Here is an 11,823-nt window from a genome sequence, read left to right as displayed (position 1 = left end):
AGTTGTTGGTTCTAGTACTTGTGTGGTGAAAGCTTTGATCCATTTTTGGTTAGAATATGCAACAATTGCTTTCCCATCACTGAAAATTTTTTTAACAAGTTTTTGTACCTAATTCAAGAATTTAGGAAGCCCACTCTACTTAGGGTTTGGACTATCTGTCCAAGTATACATGAAATCATGAAAAGTTCCTCTAAGACAATGTATCTGAAGGTATTTTTAGTCTTAGTCTTTATGTAATAGTCCCACACTTGGGAAGCATTTACGAAATTTAAGGCCATTAAGCAGCTTCTTTCTGGGAGTGTCAAATACAAAACCATTCAGCAGGCCCTTAGCAAGGTTTGAAGACAACTCTGAGGATGCTTAGGAGCTCAGTTCCCCATGACCTCCCTCAATCAGTAACTTAGACGTAGCTCAGCTTCCACTACTCCTCCATTTCTAGCAGCTCAAATCAGCCCACCCTTCATCTTCCAGCTTTAAATCATCATCCTTCCAAGCTTTTAATCCTTAACGTAGACACTGCAAAAACTCTGAGGAGAACCATGGAGAGCTGAGCTGCTGAGAAAAGGACCTAATCTGCTTGAGTGCTTTTGCTGTAAAGTTTTGGGATGAATGTTTCCACAGTACAGGCAGCCACAGATGTTCAGGAGGAATTGTTATATATTATATGTAAAAAAATCAATGTCCATAGCTAGGGCAACAGATCACCTCAAAGAAGGCATAAATGGTCTTCAAGTCAAGAATCAGCAATGGAGCAATAATGAATGTTTCAATTAAAGTTCACAGAGGTTTCCCAATTTCTTGGAAAACCTTTGTGTGACTTGGCTGATCCAAACCACATGTGTGTGCCGCTTTATTCCATCAGGAAAGTTACAAAGAGAGATGGCAGAAGGTCCTAGTGTTATGGATGATGTGGAGAAGACTTCTACTTGTCTATTGTCACCCGAAATCTATAAAATATATTGTTATATCATGCAAGTTTGAGAAAATAACATTCTGTCTTTTTCATGTTGTCATTTGAGAGATGACAGTTTTAGACAAACTAGGGCCCTGGGCTAAAATGACAATTAGGATCATGGAGGAGGTGGGAGCCCTGGGCAATTGGCCAGTTTGTCCTAACCTAAAACAAACCCTGAATAAAGTCTTCTACAGTCACCAGACTGTCTGTGTTGGTAGCTACAAAGAAGGCATTTTCTGCATCACCTTAGATGTAAGTGCTCAACAGACTTGTTTGTGATTTATCTGGCAAGGGTGAGAAGAGAATTGGAGTATCTAAAGGAAGGTCCAAACAGCTTTTCTTCGTTTCCTTTGCATTCCTTTTTTCTTTATTCCCCCCAGCATTTCCATTTCTCTCTGCTACTAGATACAGCATGTGCTGTTTGGAAATACCAATTTTGGCTGCGGGCATTGAATTGACCAGGTATAATGAGGCATGTAATAGTTTTTTAACGCCTTTTTAACAAATAGCTCAATACACTGAGTGCAAAGCAAAGCACTAATTTCACCTTTCTCCATGTCATGCCAAAATGGACGAGGGCAGCAGCAATTATTCCCATTGATGCTGGGGTTCTTGTACATTGTTCAGGCTGCTCCCTCCAAAAAGTGCATCAAGGTGCCAAAGCTGGTAGAACCAGTTTTACAATGAGCTACAGACAGAAATCAGATCCTTTAAGATTTTTTTTCCTAATGGAAAGCAAACATTAAAGGGAACCTGTCATTGGAGAACTGCAAAGGCCACTATGCTTGACCTCCATCTAAAAAACACTAGCTGCTGATTGCCTTTGGCTTCTAAATGATCCTATTGATTGGGAACAAAATCAAAGATCATTAATTAATACCTTCATTTGATGCATGCTTGTTGTGGATCTAAAGCTCCTGAAGTCCTAAAGGCAAAGGATCAGCACGACAGGGGACTAGCATTATATGTAGGACAATAATGCAATATTTCTTATGAGAGGTGTTTTGGTGTAATCATGTGATGATATAAGTAAATAAGAGCAGATATGTTTGAATGCAAACATTTTGATGTGAATTTAAGGGTTGTGCTACAAAGTCACATGGCTTAAAAGCCAAGCTTTCATTAGCTTTGAGAAAAGATACCAAGTGTATAGGTTAATTTTTCAAGCAGTTCTAAAAAAATAATTACACATTAATTCAAATTGGTAAGGGTAGAGAGGAGCAGTGAAGGCAGTTTGTGGAAATCGGAGCACTTTATGACTCCTAGATGAGGGTCAGGACAGATGGTACTGACCCATATGAGGCCACAATGGCACAGGGGTAGTGACATAATGTCTAGGGCTGAGCACTCTTTGACTCTCAAATGAGAATCAGGACTGATGGCAGACCACAGATAATCAGGGGAGGAGGTTTGCAATCTAAGGCAGGGTATTCGTTGACTCAAATGAAAGTCAATACAGATGACCCATAACATCAAAGGACCACAGAGGCAGAGGGTTGGAGACTTAATGTCTAAGGTAGGACACTACTTGACTCCCAGAAAAAGAGTCTGGACTGATGGTATTGCACATACCACAGATATTCACGGGAGGAGGCTTGCAATCTAAGGCAGGGTATTCGTTGACTCTCAGCTGAAAGTCATAAGATGGCACTACATAGAGTAAGACCACCTGGGTAAAGGGAAAAGCTCTCTCTGAGCTGAGTGTCAGGACAGATGGCTTTGTAGAACATAGGACCAGGCAGAGACTTACAGTCTAAAGCTGCGTACACACGGCAAATTTTTCTCGCCCAATAATCGGTATCGGCCAATTATCGGGCGAAAATCTGCCGTGTGTACAGTCGGTCGTCGTCCATCGTCCGACGACCGTCCTGGCGGATCCATGGACGATGGACGACGACCGATCCTAATGAAAGGGAAGGGGAGAGCGCGCAGCAGGGTGCCGCTCCGTCGCTCTCCCCCTCCCCTCTCCATAGAGCATGAACGGTGCTGTATGTACAGCATCGTTCATGCATCGTGCAGTCTTTTCTCGTTGGAAAGGATCGTGAAAGATCCTTTCCAACGAGAAAAATTGCAGGTGTGTACGCAGCTTAAGACAGAACCTTCCTCGACTACCAGCTAAAAGTTGTGACAGTCATGACTTTGTCTTTGTGTAATATTGTATGACAACACAGCAAATGCATCAACTTTTTAGGAAGTATGAAATACCTGTCATGTTCCCTTTCGTTTGTATAGAATCCTAAAGTTCCTGTTGTGTTCAAAAGGAAAGGTTCTATCTAAGTGAACATTCCACACACAACTGAAGTTAGTAAACTGACAATTTTTTACATTTCAAGCTAATCCTGGGATTTTTTTTTTTGAATACAATAGGTACTTTAAAAGCTCGTAAAAGCAGGAAAAGATAGTTAATGAAATGTTTAGGACTTATCTGCCCCTTTTTATAGAATTAACGCTAAACAGTAAAACAAGGCACAAAGCTTGATTTTTCTCTTAGGTAGTAAAGTAACATTTACATGATTGTGTGCCTCAAAAAATAAGGAAGCATTTATGAGTTCAGCTTTAAAACAAACACTACACTGACCTTGAGAAAGCCACCGTCAGGGCTTCTTTTTTGCATATTTCTTCCAAGCCAAAGCCTTCAAAAAATATTAAAGTCAATGGACTATCCAGGAATGAAGCCTTCTCAAAAGGAGAAGGCACCAATAGCAACCTTCCCATATTATTTTACCACTCGCTACATCCTATCTGGATATACCAGTACATGTAGGTTAGGTTAGAGAAGAATCTTAGAAAAGTAATTCTTTGTATGAGAATAAATGATGGTTCCCCAGTGCCACTGCCATTTACATTTGTAGAGTTTTGAATGTCTATCCTCCTGTGACCACTCCCTATTTGTTCTGGTGGTCTAATATCAGAAAACCTTCAACGTGAGGTCATTACTGGTCCTGAAGCATCAATGCCAAAGTTTTCTGGTTGTAAAGTTGAGTAAATTTCCACCTCTGATATTCTGCAATTTATAATGCATATGATATTTCACAATAACCCTTAATATAACCCATAGCACCAAACCATGCTCCCTAATCCCTTGCTCCAACCTTAGTCCCTAACGCCAACCCTAACCCTCAATACCCATACATACCCTCACAGTAGTCTCTTTGCTGTACCTGTTTGGTACAGGTGTTGGCATTATTTATAATGTTTCACCACATCTAAAATAATCTCTGAAAATCAAAAATAATGTATTTGTTAAAAATTCAAATGTAACTCTAAAACTTCCCCTCAATATTATATTTCACCCTTATCCTTAATCTAACCCTATCTCCCATATCTCTGACCCTAATTCTCCATCCCTATGACAACAGCCATAAACCTCGCACTTAAATGAATTTCTTGTGAAACTTTCTAATGCCAAAACAAACCTATGCTGTAATACATCAGCAACAAAATGTTGGCACTGTCATATAACAGACCAAGAAATCAATGGCAAAAACCCAGAAAGAAACATTGATGCCAAACACAACTGATTCAACCACTGACAACAAAAACATTTGGAATTAGATAAAGGCTCCTGGGAAAATATTCACATGTTGCAGCGATAGAGAAATGCGTCATGTGAATTTTTATCCATCCATGAAAAAAAAATTTCCCTAAATTATGTTAAAATTTTCATATAAACAGTTCAAAAACAATTACCTATTCTCCATAGCAATGGCCAAGATCTTATTCAGTTCTTTTGTAACTAGAGTGGTTATCTATAAACAAGATTTGTACGGTGAGAGATCTGAAGGTAGATGATCGTAAAGAGAATCGAGAAACTTATTCTTTGGTTTACATGGTTCAAACTTCATCACCAATGCTCAATATCTTGGTTTGCCTTCAGTTATAGGTGCTCAAAGATGAGGCCTGATTTATCAACGACCACAGAAGATAAACTATTATGGGAGAACCTGAGTAATCCAGGAAACCAAGAATATATCTGGGCCAAGATTGCAAATATTTGCCAACTAAATGCAAACATTTGTTTAAGAAATCCAATCCAGGTTTGCTGGATATCCCAAGTTCTCCCATGATGATCTATCTTCTCCAGTCTTGGACCATTGCACTGGCCTGTATTTTATTTATTCTACTTAAAATATACACTTTTATCAATGGGTTATATGGCTCCATATTACAAAAATACAGATTGTGCTCATGGGTAACTACACTCTATAGACAAAGGTTTGTGGACAACCGACCATTAGAGCTCTATGAGATTGTTAGTCATCTCATTCCAAAACCATGGCCAATAACATGGAGTTCACTTCTCTCCCACCTTTGGGTATAACAACCTCCACTCTTTAAGAAAGGCTCTCCACAAGCAATGTGAGCCCACTCAATCAAATTAAGCTAGGTACTGATGTTGGAGTAGCAGATCTGGCTCATATTTGGGGTTCCAAGTCATTACAAAGGTGTTCAGTAGGTTGAGTTCAAGGCAGTGTGCAGGTCACAAGTTCTTTCAAACCATACCTTGATGGCTTTGTACACAACCATGCTGAAAGAAAAAAAAGCCTCCTCCAAACTGTTTCTTCAAGGTTGGAACAGCAGAATTGTCTGAAATGTCTTAGCAGGCTATAGCATCAATGGTACTCTTTACCAGTAGCACCTAACTCAATCATTTGAAGGGCGGTCCATATACTTTTGCCCACTTACGTAGATGAGATGGACAATTGTTTACAAACTTTTGGCCATATAGTACCATGATATAAATTGTAACAGATTATGCCTATTAATAATGATCCCCCATTATTATTATCTAAATGGCTATATCAGTATAATTTACATAGCATGTTGCAATTATCTGACCTTTCCAATCTTTGACCTTTTATGTTCTTCTCCTTTAGGTTGCTCAAGGATATTAAGGTAAGCAGGTAAGAGTATTCTCATTGGTAATGCTAACTTGTCCCTCTGTCCCTGAGACCCTTAACCTGTGAGAAAAAAGAATGTCACAGGTGAGGTTCTGAGGAGCCGAGTGGCCCGTATTTACTACAGAATTGGATGAAGATCAGAACCCACTAGCAGATGGCAATCTTAAGCAATGGGAACTGTACAAGAAAAAAAAGGTTTATTTATTATTAATATTATTATTATTATTATATATTATTCAGCTAAATAATATGTTTATATTATTATATTAAAGCAATGCTTAGTTCATTTAAAATTCTTAATAAAATAAGGATGAAGATGTTTAAAAACTTTCCTTCACCTGGTCACATGACCAGTGTGGCAGCATAGGGGAGGATTATTGGTAAAGCAGTAGCTCTGATTGGCTAGCTTTAATTCCAGTCTCATTTGTGAGAAACCACATGAACAATGCCACACCACTGTTTTATTAACCTGCAACTGAAGAAAGTAAGAAAGCCTCCACTTCATTCTTTACACTTTTCAGTATTTTTTTTAGCAGTTTAAAACTCCACCGTGGGCTTCTATTGAAGATACCTATGCAGTGAGTTTTCCCCTAGATTTTAGGGGATTTTTAGAGTTGGAGGCTCCTTTGGATAGAGGTAAAGGGATAAATACTATCTTTTACTCAGTTCATAATACTTAGGCTTTCTTTCTTAGGCCCAAAGATGTTTTAAGCTAAAATCTAACTGATTGCAGCTTTTTGATGTCAACTAATACAATGCAGAATCAGTAGTCTTGCATTGTACGGGAGGAATAGAGAACACCTGTTTCAGTTGTGGCTGTTCCCACTCTTCCCGTTACATTCTTCATTATTTAAAATAATACAGGGATAGTGGGGAATTCTCATCATGGCCACAATGCCTGTGGACACCCAACAATGTAGCACAAAAATCACATCAATACAGTCCCCAAGAAATATAGGAAACTCTCAGTTGCCTAAAGTGGACCAACTACTAAAAGATGAAGGAAGCTGCCATTGCTGAACTCATCCTAAGGAATGTTAAAGGGCTGGATGTAAAGCTGATCCTTTGGTTTTAGTAGTGTCAGTCACACCTGGAACAAACAAGAAGCTAGCTGGACACCTGAGCTTTATACTCATATACTATACATCAGGCATGGGCAAACTACGGCTAGTTGGGCTTTGGCCCATCGAATATTGGTAAAAAATTGTCCAATGGCACAAAAGAGTGACCAAAAACATTGCTCCCACTGAAATAAATGTAATCTCATTTTACTTTCAGGTAATGGCTTCTACATGTAGTTTATATAAGTTCATACAAACACTCTCCACCCATCTGATACTGGCCCGGCTCATCTGTGAAATTTTAAAACTCATTATTGCCCCTGAGCCAAAAAGTTTGCCCACCCCTGATATACAAGAGGTATTAAAGGCAGATCAAAACAACACCCAGGTAAGCTATATTGTTTTAGAACCAGATCAACAATGGCAGGTTACATAATCTCTCAGTAATGGGTCCACTTTACCTCTCCAAAGTCTGAAATACCAATTTTTGGACCACCAGCTATAGTTCTATGGAGACTTTGGTCCTGATTTAATAAAGCTCTCCAAGGCTGGTGAAGATAGACTATCATGGGTGAACCTGGATGACACAACAAACCTAGGACAGATTTCTGAAAAATCATTTAAGTTATTAGTTGGTAAATGTTTTCTGTGTTGGAGCAGATCTATTCCAGGTTTCCTGGATCACCCAGGCTCACCTATGATAGTCTCCAGTCCTGGGGAGCTTTTATAAATCAGGCCTTTTGTCTGCATGGCATCAGAGATTTGTCTGGCTCTACTCACAGATCTATAGAAAACAGTTTAAAAACAGTTTACTGGGTAGGATTGCTTGATGAATATGCTTTTATTATACTACAATAACTTAGATTCAGCCGGAGCCGGACACTAAAGCTCATTTTTGCATGCCTGGGGGGATCTTGCACTTGTCTGACCTTCAAAACTGTACTTGTAGATTCTCATCCTCCTTGTGCCCGCCTACCCATCTACTAATGCTCATCTACCATTTGCCAATTAAATAGATTGAAATAGATACATTTGGTCTGAATTATTAAATCTCTCCAAGGCTGGAATGGATACACTTTTATCAGTAAACCTTGGTAATCCAGCAAATCTGAAATAGATCTGGTCCGGGATTCAAAACATTTGCTAACAAATATCAAATGACTTAAGAAATCCATTTCAGGTTTGCCTTGGAAAGCTTTAATAAATCAGGCCCATTGTTATTTTCCACCTTCTATCTGTGCTTATAATGTAGATAGCTAAATGATAACTGCTTTACTTTTCCTGCATTTTAAAAAAAAATATTGTTTTGTTTATAATAGTTACCTTTCAATAAAGTATATATATAAAATCCAAATATGTGTGATTTATTGCTGTGTGCAGGGGTGGTTTATGCTGTGGTTTTCTGTTGGAAAAAAAATACATATACTAATATATATGTCTTAAAATGGAATAAACAATTAACAATATGCCTAATTCTTTTAGGATGTATAAATAGTTAATAGTCTCTTAATTTGTTCATAACATGTTTTTGCATATAGCAATTCCTATTGTAACAGCTGTGCACTTTGAAAATTGGCCACTAGGAGGCAGCATGAGTCATTGTTTTATTAGGCCCTAAAACGAGAGAGTCGAACACCCATCAGCGAACTTCAGATGAATTGACAAGGGAATCATTTATAAATGGAGCCCTAGAATATCCTGTACGTGTAATTATCTTTGACGATCATTATTTTCAGCTCCGATCAACTCTTGTTGATGATTATACTAGTTGGTATGGCAAAATATATTTATGTATATATATATATATATATATATATATATATATGGGAAAATTTTAAGCCTTAGCAGCCAATCGCAGGGCAGGATTGGAGCCAGGGACATATCTGCTCCTAAAATCCCCCTCAGCTCAGAATATGCTCTGTGGATGCTGAAAAAAGTCTATCTGAGATTGCACAGCTAAAGGGAAGCAGGAGATGCTGCAAGTTAATGAGCAGAGGACAGACAACTAATTGCTTTCTCAAATGTGTGCCACATCCCAATAAAGTATCCTAAACTCCCAAGCATCACAAGCAAAATACGGGACTTTTTGGGCACAAGGTCCTGAAAAATTAAAGATTCTATCTGACCTATGCGAGACCCTGGTATGATGTGAAAAATACATATGTTTTTACATGTACTCACTGTTGTGAATTTTTTACTTATGTTTTAAACTTTCTAAAATAAAAGTTATATTTTATTTTAGACCTTGTGCCCAAAAAGTCCCGTAATTTGCTTGTGATGCTTGGAGTTTAAAGTATAGATAACAGAGACAGTTGATCCAAGGAACATCCTATTGCCTCAAGAAATCAGGAAGAAAATGATTTCCCTTGTTGGAGTAAAGCGAATCAGGATTTATCTTGATCAAATATTCATATATGGTTTCACCTGGAATTTACAGGTTCTTTTATGTTTATTTACCAGTTGGTTGAACTTGATGGGTCTAAGTTTTATATAAAATCTAAGCAAATAAAACAGCACAGAAACAGGATTTGAAGAGCACCTAAAAGTAGTAAATCAAAAACATAAAAAGCAAAATTTTACTAAAAAAAAAACAATCCAGTCGTATAAAACATGAAGGCATTACCCATAGCCAGATACAGTTTTCTAACATGCAATAAATGGCTAAATGGTGAAGCATGAAAAGTTGTTATAGCTATAGTCACACCTTTTTAAAAAATTAAACTTTTATTAGTCTTGGATATACCGGTAGTAGGGAAAGGTTAGAGCCTCTATCAGGTGCTTATTTCTTTCTCTGCTCCCACTGCGGAAATTTACCTTTGTCACTAACATTGAATTTCAGATTTTGTCTTAATTTGGCTAAAAAAGAGAAATCTTCCAATAGGGACACCTGTTCTGGTGACTATTGCCCCTTCACTTTGGAGCGATATTTTTCCCTCCCACTGTGTCTCTGAAACAGGAAATGATACACAGAGCGACAAAGAAAAAAATAGACTTGATGGGGCCATACTCTTTTTACCATTCCCTACTCTTACTTAATACTAAAGAAAAAAATGTAGAGTTGCCATCTCTAATTGTCCTGGTAGCCATTATTACCGAGGGAGAAAGTGTTATAAAATCCAATTTTGTCCAATTGGGACACCTGACAACACTTTGTCCTCAAGGTGAACATTGCCAGTAAACCAGATGTTCAGGTACACATCGTGTAACAAGCCAGTCCAGATAACCATTGGCAAATGATAATAATCCCCATTGTGAACCTTAACAAATAGGTTACACCCAATACACCCAATATTACCCTTGCTTTTAAATTTTGCCTACTTTTCAAATAAATTTGTAAAAATTGTTAATGGAGAATGTTCAAGTCTAGCCCAACATGGGAACAAACTTGAAACCTCGTCTCTACTATGAAGACAATAATAAAAAAGATTTTTATGAAACTTCTATTCCCTACCTTGTCCTAGCAATGAGACTTGACAGAGACTGAATCTATTCCGCTTTCTTTGCCAAGACACAAAAAGAATTTTAAGCCTGGGTTCCAAACTCCACCTACTTGCCACAGTCACATCAAATGCCCCACCCTCCTAAAAAAGTCCTCAAGAAGAAGTCTTACTCTCCCTCAAAATTCTTTGATCCTGCAGTGTCCCCTGGAATTCTGGGTAATGGGGGATTTATTTAAAGAATGGGCATTTAATGGGAACTGGTGTAAATAGTAGAAGAATGAGCACCTTCCACACCAGCCATGTGTCAAAAAACCTTCACAATGTATTATTTTGTCCATTACAAACTGGCACACATTGACCCCGGATGGTTTGTATTCAATAGTATTTCCGAAAATTTCCGAAATTTACTTTTTCAGCAATATTTCCTGATTACCCATGTAAATGAAAAGAAGCAAAGTAACACCTTCGACATCACAGGAAGCAATATCATACTGGTATAGTAGGAAAAAGAAGGCACTACCTTCACCCATCCCTCCCTTTATCTGTCATAGCCTCACCAACTTCTCTTCACCCCAACCTCCCTATTTCTCTCAGTCCTATTCCACCATCTTTATTTCCCCCTACTTATCTAACCCCTACAAACTTCACTTCCATCCAGTGGCAAAGCTACAAACTTATGGACCTAGATGCAGAATTAGGACATGGCCCCTCCCTTCTGGGATGATCTTTTAGCTACAGATCTGTGGGCCCCAGTGCTAATTTTTGACAAGGTTCCCATTATATGGAACAAGTTCTTTTTCATTAGGACCCCCATTTCACATCAGGAGCCCAGAGTTTCTCCCTCGTAAAATTTGAAAACCCTCCTTTATATCAATCTGATGGATGACAAAATGTTGACCCAGAAAGAGGAAGCCAGTGGCGGATGATCGTCTCCTCTAGCTCTGTGTATAACAGTGAGCGGCCAGATGGTGGTCAAGAGATAAGTGAAAGAACCTTTGAAGCAAAGGACCTGGTCTCGATGGTGACCAATGCAACTTCTGTTCCTACACCACTTCTCCCACCCGCCAAATTCCTTCTCTCAATATCCCCACTTTCCCTCTTCCAACCAGGCCCCTCCCCAACATTCCTTTCCTCATTTCCTTGTTTCCAGCTACATCCCAACCAACCATCTCTACAACATCCCTTTCCTTTTACTCCCCCCTCCCATTTCCTTTTCCAAGCACCCTGCACACCACCCCCAACATCCCTTCCCACTACCTCCTCCTTTTCTCCATCCCCCTATCCTATCTCACTTCCCTTACCTTTTCCGCTCCTTATCCATGCACATGCTGAGATTTTACTTATTGTTTATCTGCCACTTACTACAATTCAGTGTGGGGGGTCATATGTAGCAGCAATCATGGAGCTTTCTAATATATTTGGAACTTTCCTTCCATGTGACTGGTCCTGCAAAGCCGTTTCCCTTT

The sequence above is a fragment of the Pyxicephalus adspersus genome, chromosome 11 (genome assembly GCF_032062135.1).
Source record: "Pyxicephalus adspersus chromosome 11, UCB_Pads_2.0, whole genome shotgun sequence".
NCBI lineage: Eukaryota > Metazoa > Chordata > Amphibia > Anura > Pyxicephalidae > Pyxicephalus > Pyxicephalus adspersus.
This window is presented reverse-complemented; position numbering follows the sequence as displayed.